Below are 14,152 nucleotides of genomic sequence, written 5' to 3'. Positions count from 1 at the left end.
CTCCTGGTTCAACACGCAACTCCAATGGCTCTTTGAACTCCCCGACACCCTGAAATAATTTGTAATTAACATTAACAATGTTATCTTTATTTGAGCTTACAGCTCCGTTAGTCAGTGTATTCATTTCATCTACTTTTAGTAACCCTACTGTTATTAGGGACCTGAAACCTAAAATAGGACGGAGATTTTCTTTAATAATTACAAATTCAATATCAAAACTTTTTTCATCATTTTTTGAATAAGTCTTTAAAGTGATTGTTCCTAATGGGAAAATTTTGCCACCATTGTAGACCTCAATAACTGACCTTGTCTCAGACAATCTGCTTTTAATATCATCATTGACAATTAATTTGAGATCTCTTAATGAAAGGACATTAATACCTGCACCTGTATCACACTTTAAAGACACCCTTTTATTTTCCACTCTCAGCTTTTCCGTCCACTCATTTTTAGAAAAATCTATGGAATACACTAGTCATAATTCATGCACATTATTGTTAGTACCATTATTATTCATTTCATGAATGTCATGAACCTGTTTATTCAACATAGTGCACCCTACGCTGAAATGATTGTATTTTTGGCATTTTGTGCAAATTTTCCCAAAGGCCGGGCAGTTTCTAGGTCCATGTTCGGTTTTACATTTTCTACATAGGTAATAATTTTTGTTGTAGTGACTGTTATTATTGAAACTCCTATTTTTAACATCTAAGTACTTATCTTTCCTATCTGATGACCGATGAGCTGACGGCTTCGCCTGCACTGCATGCACCTCCGGAGTCTTCAACACCTTCATGTGCTCTTTGGAGAGTTCAGCAGAGCGACAGATATCCACCGCCTTGTCCAGAGTTAGCTCTTTCACTTCAAGTAGCTTCTGCTGGGTCCGCTGGTCCTTGATTCCGATGACTATTCTATCTCGCAGCATCCTATCCTTTTCTTTGTAATTACAGTTTTCAGCAATTTTTCTGATGGCAGTGTAGAATGCATCAAAGGTTTCTCCGTCTTCTTGGTCGCGTTTATTAAAGTTGTAGCTGTTAATTACCTCATTTTGCTTAGGCTTAAAATGTTCGTCGAATAACTCAATTATTTCATTTAATTTCGTCTTGTCTTCTTTTTGCAATACATTAAAATACAGCTCCTGAGCTTGCTGACCGATGCAATTTAGAAGAATAGCAGCTTTTCTCGTTTCAGTTAGCCTTTCGAATCCCGCGGCGAGTAAAAATATGCGGAATGACTGCTTGAACCTTTGCCATTGCGGCCAACAATTTCCAATGTCGTCTAGGTTCAGGCCCTGCGGCATTTTGTATTCCACCGCACATGTCATGCAATCTACTTCAGATGTGTCCATTTTCACCGTCTTCTTCACCTTATCTTCCTTTTCGTCGTCTGACATCTTCTTTTATTTTAGTATTTATTAATTATATTAGTACAATTAACGTATTTACTTCATTACGGGCTTGTGCCGGCCGGTGCCTCCCATGTGACTTTCAATCTTCTTATTTTAATCGTCTTGAATTTTCTTAATCGTTCTTCTCCGACTGCGCCATGTAGTAGTTTTGAATAAAACACTTGCTGAGAGTCTTCAATGATGGTATATTTATGAAACAACGTACTTATCAAATAGATACATATTTAAGTAAAGGATCTAGATGCAGTTCAGTAGCCGTCAATAGTGGAAGTGAGCCGGGGCCAGATGTCATAGCTGTCATAGATTATTTTTTTAAGGCAACGTCACACTGTGTCTATTAAGGTGGCTTTACACTCTACTACAGATTGCATTTTGTAAACATCTCGTAATTTCGTTAGCTTACATTTCCTAATATGTATATAACTAAAATATACATAGATAGGTCTAGATAGGTACATAATATGACTTTTTTGTTCCATAACTCATGAAATAAAAATTTGAGAATTACCTAATCAAGTTAATTTTATCATACACAGGTATTTTTTGCTGTTGTCATCAGGGCCGGATTAACCCTAAGGCAGAGTAGGCAACTGCCTATGGGCCCCGCCTCGGCTAGGGGGCCCCGGCGGCCCCGCGCGCGCCAAAAAAAATTGTGTTTCATATGGCCAAAATTCATAAATATTTTTTTATGGTTCCTACTTATACCTAATGTCCAATATCAGTTTCTCAGACACACAATCATCAAATGATTATGTAAATTATGTTATTTTATAGCTTTTAAAGTCTGTAAATCGAGCTCGAATTTCAGGCTCCCGAGGGCCTAAAACCTCATTAATGAGACTTCGGCCCTCCGAGTAACTCTTGTATGACACATGTGTACATATTGTTGAGTAACATTTGATGATTGGTTTGTATCAGAGCGCTGCTTTCTTACAGTTCGACCTTCGGCGTCGCTTTTTAACAAATAAAAATTATTTATTTCAGAAGCTTAGCCTTTTGCCTCGCATGAAAGCTCACCTCGCTGGTTCGTCTACCGAATCTCTTCTTCAGCTTAGCCTTTGGCCTCGCTGCGCCAAGCTCGGCCTGCGGTCTCGCTTTTTAATACAATGGACATTGGTTGGCGTCTGTGATCTAGCTGAGCTTATCTCAGCACGGCTTTGACCTCGCATGAAAGCTCGCCTCACTGGGTAACTTCGGATTTTTAGGCTTTTTTAACACGCTTTCACAATTTTTTGAAAACGTAATTTAGTATCTACCTAGTTATTAGAATTTTAGGTATTCAATCTGTTTCCGATTCTGATCTGATCTGTCAGTATCAAAAGTGACATTTCTTGAACCAAAAACGTCACTTTTGACATTAACAGATCTGTATCATATTAGAAACAGATCGAATAACGAAAAATCTAATACGGCTGCTAACTATAGAAAATCTACGAATCCCGAAGAACAACTCGAGAGCCATTTATTTGCTCTAACTGCAGAAACGTCTCTTTTGATTACGCAGTAGTAATTCCGGTAGCATCGCCCGTCTCACCAACTCAATAGACTCACTTCATCACCACAACGTCGTATCTGACATCAAGCGTCCCTCAGATACGTTTTTTTTCCCGTCTCTGATGGAAGCTGGCACCCGCTCATTACATACGAAATTATGATGCGGTGGAAATTCGCATTGCATATCCACAAAGAACAATCTTCGTCGGATAATGAGAGAATCTGGCTTGTTATTTGCGATGACATGCTGTATTACGTGTTTTTATTAAAGTTAAGTGCCATTTTTTGTCAGGGTCTGAGGATGTTTCTGGAAAAAGAGTGTAATGTTGATTAAGGCATTTGAATAATAGATTTGACTTATATGAGGTATAGATATACCTGTCACATCTTGTAGAATAAACTAGAAGCACTTTCTGTTGTGGCAACACTAAGTTAGCAAGGAGCCATAAGCGATGCAGTAGCTTCTGGTTTAGTAGATACATATTAGCCATTTTTAAAATTACCCCGCTTTGGAAGTTACCCCCATACACCTTAAGCTTACCGCTTGGCGATACTTATGTTTATAAATTCACGCATTTATAGCAATCTTTATTGTAATAATTTATTTTCACTATAAGATACAAACGAAGCATACAATTGCGAGTAAATGCACGGTTAATTATCAAGAGATTAATTTAAAAGTGTGTCAATTTGAGGGTCAACTTGTGCCCATAACTTTAAGACCAACATAATGTATGTTGTCTTCAATAATCATACGGACCGTAACACTTAAATTAACGTTGAATATAACATTATATAGCCAGTGGGCTCTGAAAGGCGTAGCTGATATCCTCTCGGACAGACAGACTGACATATCGTGCGCTCTGCCACTCGCTACTCAACCGTACCTTTATATAAAAAGACGTATCTGTTATAGGAAGTCTAACATATACGACTTTATTCTTATAATATAAGAGGTCTTTTCACGGCATGTTAAATAAATGCTTGCCGATAAATTGATATCAAAATTGTTAAATTGGGGACGGTTGGCGTTAAAAATCTTGTACTTGTAGCTATTACAATAATTTATTCTGAAAATTTATTTAAGTACCCTTTTATGCGTTGGGACATGTCTGAGATCTTATAGAGTGGTTAAGTATAGGTTACGAATGAGATGATATGTTAAGGAAATAGGAAGTGATCTTGGCAACAATTTATACAACGACATGAGTTATTTTAGTTTACACTTTAGGTATTTGTTAAATTTTGGAAATAAATTATCTGCTTACGGTATCAGCTCGAATGCTGGTCATCATTAATAGGTGTAGATAGATACATATTATAAATATTTATTTAAGCATCATTTTAATGTATATGTACCTACCTAAGTACTTAATAAAACTTCAGCCTCCGCAAATCTAGTCGCAAAGACTTGAATAATATTAATATCTCATGTTTGTTAGGAGAGAAGTTGGTAGCATTCACTGGCTAATAATTATGTCAAATCATAACATTTTATGATTTGAAGAAGAGCAAAAACAAGAAGATCGGTCTTATTTACTATTAATATACCTACATGTTATTTCAAATGTACAATCAACCGCAAAAGTGGATGGCGACTTTACGGACTTTATCAATGAATTAATTCATAATTTCTCCATGCGATTTCGCAGCTCACTGTACAATAGAGAGCAATATTGAGCAATAAGAATAAGTGTTTCGAAGACCAAGTGTACGGAATATTATAGCAAAGTGAAGGTGTATTACACACTATAGACAGATTTGAAACCAAAGCCAAACATATCAATCACCCAACATGTTGCACATCGCATTTACCTGAGAATGCCACTATTTGTACGGCGTGACTGCATTCACGCATCCTTGCACGTGCTCTGCCCATTTTACCAAGAACCCCCCACTGGTAACATATTAGTATATCCCACTGACCAACATAACTTGGTGATGTCATGTATTGAGAACTAATGCTTAAGCGGCGGCGGGCGGCACGTCACGAGTCATCATCAGATGCCTTTTATTAGTAAAACGTCGTATCTGATTGTATTGTAAATGCATATACGTCTTTTTAGAATACGCGGTGAGCCTGCGGCGGCACGACCGCGCATAAATTAGGAATGACGCCGTCGCACGAGGTCTCACAAAGGGGAGAACTCCTACCTTAAGATTGAGGTGGGTGCAGTTTTCTTTTTTTAAGTGTGGCCGTGCGGTAAGCGGATACTGAGGCCTATCTTCGTGAGGTTGTGTCATTAATATCTGTTTTGTAGGTATATAATTTGAAGTTTATAATGAATAAAAAATCGGTTTCAAAGACATGACGTCATCAGGTCTTAGGAGAATGAAGAGACTATACGCAGCTGCTTGCAATTCCAGGGATGCAAAGTTTGAAATATGGAATGTTTATGTGTATATGTCGCAGTAAGATAGATAAAGCCGTTATATAGTTATAACCCTAGGGATATAATTATATGTCGTAACATAGTTATACGAAAGCGATTCATTACTATCTTACTAGGAATATAACTATAATACGTCTTTAGTTTAGTGAAATAGTTATATTACTGGATTCAGTTTAGTGAAATAATTGTAGGTAGGAGTGCGGCGGTGCGGCGGAGGTATAGATATATCCCTAGGGATATAGTTATATGCCGTATAGTACATATTATAATCATATTCCGTATATATACATATGAGGATTCGTAAGCCATCAGGTCCGTCGCTATTACGTAGTTTTTAGGATGTTCTGGAGGCATTTAGGTACTTAGAATAATACTTAAAGGTAAACGTACTGGTGCTCGACGCGGTACCAGTACATGTACCTATGTATGTATGTATGTATAATACTTTATTGCACATGGAAATAAAAACACGAGAAACATAGTTACAGAGTAAATTAAACACAACAAAGGCGAACTTATCCCTGTATGCAGGGTTGGGCAAAATACTGGCTTCCACGTATTTGAAATACAAATTACAAAATACATTTTTAAAAGTATTTGAAATACAAAATACAAACTACTTTGGTGACGGGTATTTGAAATACAAAATACAAATTACAGTGTTTAAAATAATGTATTTCAATTACAAAATATACCTTTATTTATTTTTTTGTTTAGCATTTAGTTTTAACGTTAACGAATATCCTTTCATATAAACTTATAGGGTCATTGCGCTAGTTTTCGTCCAGCTCTAGTTTACGTCCACTTGACGAAATTTGAATATATACCTACATTCCTGCACAAATTTGGACTGATTTCAATCCTTATGTCTAAGGCGTCTAAGCAATATATCTGTCTACATATAACAATGATATTTCGCAAAAAGGAAGCGCTGGTGGCCTAGCGGTAAGAGCGTGCGACTTGCAATCCGGAGGTCGCGAGTTCGAACCCCGGCTCGAACCAATGAGTTTTTCGGAACTATGTACGAAATATCATTTGATATTTACCAGTCGCTTTTCGGTGAAGGAAAACATCGTGAGGAAACCGGACTAATTCCAATTACGGCCCTAGTTTACCCTCTGGGTTGGAAGGTCAGATGGCAGTCGCTATCGTAAAAACTAGTGCCAACGCCAATTACTGGGATTAGTTTCCAAGCGGACCCCAGGCTCCCATGAGCCGTGGCAAAATGCCGGGACAACGCGAGGAAGATGAAGATTTCGCAAAAAGTAGTAAATTAAAAATGAAATATATATTTGATAATCCGTCAAGTCGTCGAAAACTAGTGCATGGACGGAAACTACTGCAATGACTCTATCCCCTAGATTTAAACGAAAAGTTCCACGCAGAAGTTGACCTAATATAGATCCAGTATCCAGCCAATGAAAATTGTATCTCGGCTGGATCGGAGGTTCGCGGTCGGCTCACAGCTTGTGCGAGAGATTAGACATTTTAGGATTATAGAATTTAATAAAATGTATTTATAGAAATGTATTTTGAAGCTTGAAGTATTTGAAATACAAAATACTAAATACATGTGAGTGCAGTATTTGAAATACCAAATACAAAATACTTTTGAGGTAGTATTTGAAATACAAATACAAAATACTAATTTGTATTTCAAATACGTATTTCAAATACATGTAATTGAAATACTGCCCAACCCTGCCTGTATGGAATGTCATCTTGAAACTTAAGTCATTGTCAATAGAGGTGACAGCAGGGTGTCATCTATTGGGCATTAGCATGTCGAACACTAGTACGTTTACCTTACTTACGCACTACGATACTTACTTAGAATATGCAGAAAATAAAATCATATTTTCCAAATCTGATAAACTCAATAATTATCCCTAGAGCAAAAACAATTGTTATAAATATAATTATGCGTAAGTACTTATCTGTTTCTGTCTTTCGTATCGTAAGTCCCAAATTGAATCCATTTGAGTAACGGCCATATTCGAACTTTAAGATACGTCAAATACTAGAGATTGAAACGATATGCAATGGATATGTCAGTGTCAAACAAGTGTCAAAGGTTACATTTCTTCATACAAACGCGTCACTTTTGACACTTGTTTGACACTGACATATCCAATCCATATCGTTTCCATCTCTAGTATTTGACGTATCTTAAAGTTCGAATATGGCCGTTCGTTTTTAATCGAAGGCCTTCTCTTATCGAGCAAGGATTGTCTATGTGTGGATATTGCTGGGGAAAATGTGTCTTTTTATTACACTTTTTTCGCCTAGTTATCTTTTCCTTTTTACACAGAGGTAGGCACAGGTTTAACAGTTACACACAATAAGTAATAATGTATATAATGGTACTGCCGGTAGTTATGAAAACGCAGCGTTAACGCTAATGACGTTGGTACTAAATCAACAGGCAGAGCCCCTGCAGGTAATTACGGTTTAAGCTCATCTAATTTTGATGTAAGGCTGTGAGAAACCGCATTCGAAGTTTAATAATCTTAACTCGATTTAATATTTAACATTGGAGCACGCGAGATGTGCCAAATCAATATCAAATCGAGGAGAATCGAAGTGAAGTTAAAGAAAAAGGATCGGTTGATGCTGGAAATCATTACTAGGTAATAATGCGATACCTACGATTTTTAAATGTCAGAGGCGTGCGCTTTATTTCTATTAGATAATTAGGTAGGTATCTATTAGTTATATACATAAGGTGCCTTCGAAAACGGGGTTATTGTGAAAATCACAAATATCTCCTAAACCAGAAGCCCTTCATACTTTTTTTTTGGCAACACTTTTACTACTGTAACGCTTACCACGCTTTTCGAAGTTACCCCCCATGTACCTTATTATCAAAAATGACAAACAATCTATTCAGCAGGCGTATAATGGTCTCGAGTTTGACATAATTGCGTATTACTGGCAATGTCTAATTCTTTTAATCGCACTGTGTTAGAAATTATGTTTATTATACTTATAACATCCGCAACCCTATGATTAGGACTAGGACCCTCTCTACATCATCATCATCATTAACATATCAACCTTTTAACAGTGGGAATCAGGCATATCGGCTTTTCTCCTCACATTTGACCATTAACATCCAGGCTGTGCACTGGCATAAGTCTCCGCTTTCAATTACCGACGGTTATATTTATGATCTTTGCCACTAAAACCATAAAGACATAACCTAGCGACAATTTATACTCGTTAATACTTTATTCTATTGAACTCTACGACCTCCGTTAATAAATGAAGTATGTGTTTTAGAATACTTTTGAGATAGGATGTTTTAGTTATATACTCGAACATTTCTGTAATAGCAGTCGAAAAAGGTCGTATGTGTCTTAGTAAGTGCTAGGATATATGACGTTTTTGGTAAGTTAGTATACGTGTGCATCTAACGCTGCGCTGGCCAGATTTTCTACTCTTAATACTTTATTCTCTTGAACACCTGTTTCATCATAGATGAAAAACGACGTAAGTGCCATGGAAAGTGTAAGAATGTTATGTCGTTTTAGTGCGGGAAGGAAAGTGTGCATCTAACACTAGCCCACGAGGCGCGCGACCGCGCCGACCTCGCTTCGAATGAATGCTCGTCCCGGTACACCTAAAGGAGGTGGCGGAGTTTGGAAGATAATTAGATTAGAATTAGAAGTAATTTTTTTTAGAAGTAATAAGTGGGATACTGTAGGTATAAGCCGTACAAGCTATAGACAACCAGTTGAATTTGGATTTATTTTTGCGAGAAAACCGTAAATAATAGAAGACAAATAAGATTGAACTTCGCATACTTACTATAACAATTAAAATGTACGATTATAATTAGATTTGGTTTATCATCGCCTTATTCATTGTGTTACAACTTACAATACGCTGTTTTTTTGATTTGCTGCCATTTTCTAGTCTCTACCTACCATTAAATAGTAACGTTGTAAATGGAACTTTTCAGATAAAGAATTTAAGGTAGGTAGGTTTGTATTCGATTTTCATTTGAAATACCGCTGATCGGCTTAGCAGCAATGATATTATATAGCTATAGATAGGTTATACTGATACATAATGAGCACATAACATTATTTCATCACAGACCTACGAATGAATCTGTTTTGATGATGAATTTTCGTAATCCGTTCATCTTATGGTTAAGAACATAAGCTTGTATCTTTATCTTTCGATGTACGGGGGGTTAGCACGTGCACATTACCTAGCTAATAGAGAAAACGGTACGAACTCGTACTAACGAGCTACTAAAGGGAAACTGTATAATTTTTACTACCTATTTAAGCGCTTCAATCTTGGAACGCCTGTAACCTATTTTCAGTGTTGGGCAAAAAGTAATTAAATTATAAATTAATAACGATTGCAATTACAAAATGGAATTTTAACAGATAATTTCCATTACATGTAGAAAGTAATCGCGCATTCGATTAACGATTACATCTACAAAATTTAATTAATAATTACATTTTTAATTACATTTTGAAATTAAAATTTAAAATTAATTACTTTACTCAATTACAATTACTTTTATTGAATGCAAATTTTCAATCATCTTTATTTCCAAAATTAGGTGATAATTTTGAATGAACTTTAAATTTGTAAATCGTGCATTATTGACAATGTTTTATATTTAAAAAATGCAAATGAGTATTCTTGCAAGAATTTCTACAAGGGAAAATAATGTAATGATAAATCCAAGCATTTTTTTATAAAGGGACCTCACGTGTATTTTTCTAACAGTGAACGAAACTAATAAAAAAACCGGCCAAGTGCGAGTCGGACTCGCGCACGGAGGGTTCCGGACCATCAACAATTCGATTTTATTGACTCTGACTACATTAATTAGTTCTGAGCAACCAAAATTAAATCTTAGCAAACGTTGTGCTTTGTTGGCGAACAGTTTTCATCATAAATATGTTAATATGACTCAAAATGTACAAATGTTAAGCGCCGAATATTCGGCGCTTCGGCCCAGAGATGGACCGAATATTCGGCCAAAACCACTATTCGGGGCATCTCTAATAATATCATTGGTTGGCAAGGTATAATTAGTTATCCACAACCACCCGTGTAACCACAACCACCTTGGGCTGTGCCGGCGGCGCGCGCTGCGCGGGCGCGTGCCTGGGAACCGGCGGCGCGCGCGCGTTCTCACGGCCCCTCTGACCTGCCCCCCATCCCGCCCCCCGGGCGTGCGACCACAGGAATCATTCTAAACGCGCAAAGACGAAAGGTTAGACAAAATAAATCGACTTTACGACATAGTGTGCTAACTAATTCCACTTCTCCAAGAGACTTCCGAGAGAAAATGCATAAGTCATAGGTAGATTTACGTGTAATTGAAGAATTCCCTCGATTTTCCCGAGGATCTAATCACTAGATGCCAATGGGACCAATTGTGAAGTCCCCTATTCAAACAACTTTTTGTTTGAAAAGAAGAACATATCTCTTCTTCCTCGCGTTGTCCCGGCATTTTGCCACGGCTCATGGGAGCCTGGGGTCCGCTTGACAACTAATCCCAAGAATTGACGTAGGCACTAGATTTTACGAAGCGACTACCATCTGACCTTCCAACCCAGAGGGGAAATAGGCCTTATTGAACATATGTGTATGTGTATTTAAAATGTAAACCCACGAATTGAGAATCTCCTCCTTCGAAATCTTGAAGCTGGTTAAAAGATTGTTTAAGCTTTGGTTGCTTACATACTTGTTTAACTGGCGAGCTGGGAGTTTGACACTCGCACTCGTAATTTTTTCTATAATTTATTATTTTAATTAAAAAACTTGCTTCCAACGAGTAAATTTCGTGCTTGAAACGTCAAAGATAATTCTCGACAACACAATACCCATTTGTAACAACCGTATATAAGGGTATAAGTTTAAGTAAATCTAGAGCTCACGTTTCACTAGTAGGTATACATCTAACAACACTCGCCGGCGCTCTTTAATACTTAAGAATACACAATCTCGTCTTATGACCTTTTGTAAAGGCAGAGGCAGGTAGCGAGACGTGTGGGTTTTGTATGTAGCTTCCAGTAGGCGGCGCGGCGGTCTATTGTACTTTTTTGACTTCAATACCCTTGACTGTCTTTTGACGGAATCCAGACTTACTAACCGGCTTCTTTACAGTGAATGGGGTTTTGGTAAGCTGTTCATATTGGAATTTCTTGACATCTTAATGGAGTATTTTTCGATGATACAATAACTAAGTAAAGGGTGATTCAGGAGACGTGATACCTACTGTTTCGTCCCAGCATAATTTGATTAAGGTTAATATTGTTTTACTTCGATCACCTTTTCGACTTGAACTTGCGACCTTCCGGAACACCTTGCACCAATCCGATCGCTCTCTTAACTTAACCAATCAACCTTTTCCTGTATAAAAAATTGTTTGTTTAGTTCGAGTTCTACTCTCTAGTTTAACCTGAAATAGGTAGCTGAATAGTTTCATATGATTACACATAATTATAATCACTGTGTTCTTTATTTAGTTCATCTTTATCTCAGCAACAATTTCTTGCAAGTAAAAAGCTAAACGCCCAGAAATTCTTTTCTTTTAATAATAATCTCGCACAACCATTACACCGAAGATATTTTTAAACAACTTTAGACCCTTGGACTCCAAAATGTTATGAATTTTCCCACGAATCTCACCCATACGTATACTACATAAGCAACCACTTTATTGTAACCTTGCAACCTGTAACAACTATAAGTAATCAGGGGTCTAACTCGTACTGGTTTTTGTGAGGCAATGGTAAATGGGTACTGGGAATGAACCAGTGTATTATCCAGATAATAGGTACAAGGCACATGGTAGAGAGAGACCGTATGTGTTTTGCAATTCTAAAGGTCCGTTTACATAGAGCGATTCCTCGCACGTTTTTGAGTAGAATCTTTGGGGCATGAAATCATATTTAGAATGCGATAAAAATGTTGCTATGGCTAAACATTGTATACAGTGGGGAGACACTCCTGACTTCGGGCAAACTCGGCTCCGTTCGGCTCAGCATTGCTCCGAGCAATTATTAGGCTTGACACAACTTGACGTCCATTTGCGTGCACGACCACAGATAAGATAAGATAATGACTTGAATTTTGACAATCCTAAATAGCCGAAAGGAATAGTGCCATAACTTAGAAAGGGATATCATGATTCGACCCTGAATCGCTGTCAATCTTCGGTTTTGTAGGAAGTGTCCTTTCTGTACGGTAGTACTATTACTTATTCTGTGCCATATGTACCTAATGAGACTAATAAGTCTAGTACCTATTATCAACTATCTTAGTCGTATGGTGAAAAACCTCATTTATCACACCTACTACTAACAAAATCATCATCAGATTAAAAGGTTAAATTTACAGTGTACAGCGAGCTGCAAAACTGCATACCCACTTTATGAATGAATTTCAAGATATAATCGGGTCAAACAAAAAACGGTACTTATGTCTTTCCTATAAACATCATATCTATTTTCGAGACGAGAATTAATGTAAAATCACCTTAACACGTCTATAGGATGCTTTAGAGGGAGGTAAAGAGGTTTTTCCACAGGTAGCTCCCGTGTACATGCCCGGTATGCACCAGTAGCTGTTCTAGGCATCACTAACACAACGCGTAATTAAGGAAGATGGGGAATAAGACAATTTTCCGCCGCGGCGTACGGCTTTTATATGGTAAGTGTTTCTATCAGCGTAGAATACACGCTAATATTTTAATATTTGACTTTAGAACTTCGACTTTAGTTAATAGTTTAAAACATGGAGGATATAACCAAACGGAGACGCCATTTCTGTAATTTTCTGTACAAAACAGTTTGCCGATTTTTGCGGGGGAGGGCCACGTCAAATGTATACGTAACGTAAAAATAGCCATGTCAAATAAACGTCAGTCCATACATTGTGTGCCATTGGCCGCCTATTTTCGACAGAGGGGAACGCCTGTTAATGCCTACTCCATTTGGTTATATCCTCTAAAGATTTAAAAGGAAAAACTAAACTTAATCTTTTAATTACAATAAAAAAGTGTCAACATCAACATACATTACCGCACGAGTTCGATAGGTACAGGAGCTACATCTGGGGCCCGTTTCTCAAAAGCTTGTAATTTGTAATACAAGTGAAGTCTCTTTCTAACAAAAGCTGTCAAAAAGTGACATCCGCTTGTATTACAAGTTACAAGCTTTTGCGAAACGGGCCCTTTGCCAGTCTCTCAAGCCCCTGGCCAGTTATCCCGCCATCGCCGACGAGGTCTGCCGGATCCCCGGTTTGACTCGAGGGCACACACTCCGTGGGTTTCTTGGCCCACAAGTCATTCGGCTACTAATAGACAGTATTTTAATGTTTAAAGTTTAAAGCTACAAATTTAGCTCCATAAAATGTAAAAAAATACTTAATTCCCATGTTCCATGTTGCCACTTCATACACTGGAACGCAACGAAAACGGGTTAGTTTATACGGAGTTTTGTATCCAGAGTGATCAAATGCATTATACTTCTGTACAGAATGGGCCATTACAACTAGCAATGATTACTTAATCAACATAAAAAATATTTTATGCGCTATTTCAATATGAAATACTAGATGTCATTAGACGAAGCACATCCAATGGCAAATGCGTATATGCGATATTTCAGTCGCCATCAGATATATCAGAGCGGCTAAGGTGCTAACAAATATCTGAACACGCCTGTATCGTCAAGGCGCTAGAGTGCGTGTTCAGATGTTTTTGAGCACATCGGCCGCGCGGATATATCTGATGGCGATATGTACAACAATATCGTAACGCAGCGGGACAAGTGCCTTTATTGTGGTCGTAACAATAATGCAGTCGCATCGTTAC

At 37.5% G+C, this 14,152-nt stretch overlaps 2 long non-coding RNA genes across 3 annotated transcripts in view; both read left to right on the top strand.

Moving 5' to 3' along the window:
* The window catches only part of LOC134652874 (uncharacterized), a 41,564-nt gene extending 30,709 nt beyond the window's left edge, over window positions 1-10,855 (top strand). Inside the window, exon 2 of the long non-coding RNA XR_010097224.1 lies at window positions 10,747-10,855. This is a non-coding gene — a long non-coding RNA (uncharacterized LOC134652874). The remainder of the gene's footprint in view (window positions 1-10,746) is intronic.
* Window positions 1-14,152, top strand: part of LOC134652872 (uncharacterized) — a 503,949-nt gene that overhangs the window by 144,280 nt on the left and 345,517 nt on the right. The gene's annotated exons all lie outside the window — the stretch shown is intronic.

Source organism: Cydia amplana, chromosome 12, assembly GCF_948474715.1.
Source record: "Cydia amplana chromosome 12, ilCydAmpl1.1, whole genome shotgun sequence".
In the NCBI taxonomy this organism is placed as follows: Eukaryota; Metazoa; Arthropoda; class Insecta; order Lepidoptera; family Tortricidae; genus Cydia; species Cydia amplana.
Note: the sequence above shows the minus strand (reverse complement) of the source record. Positions and strands in the feature narration are given on the sequence as shown.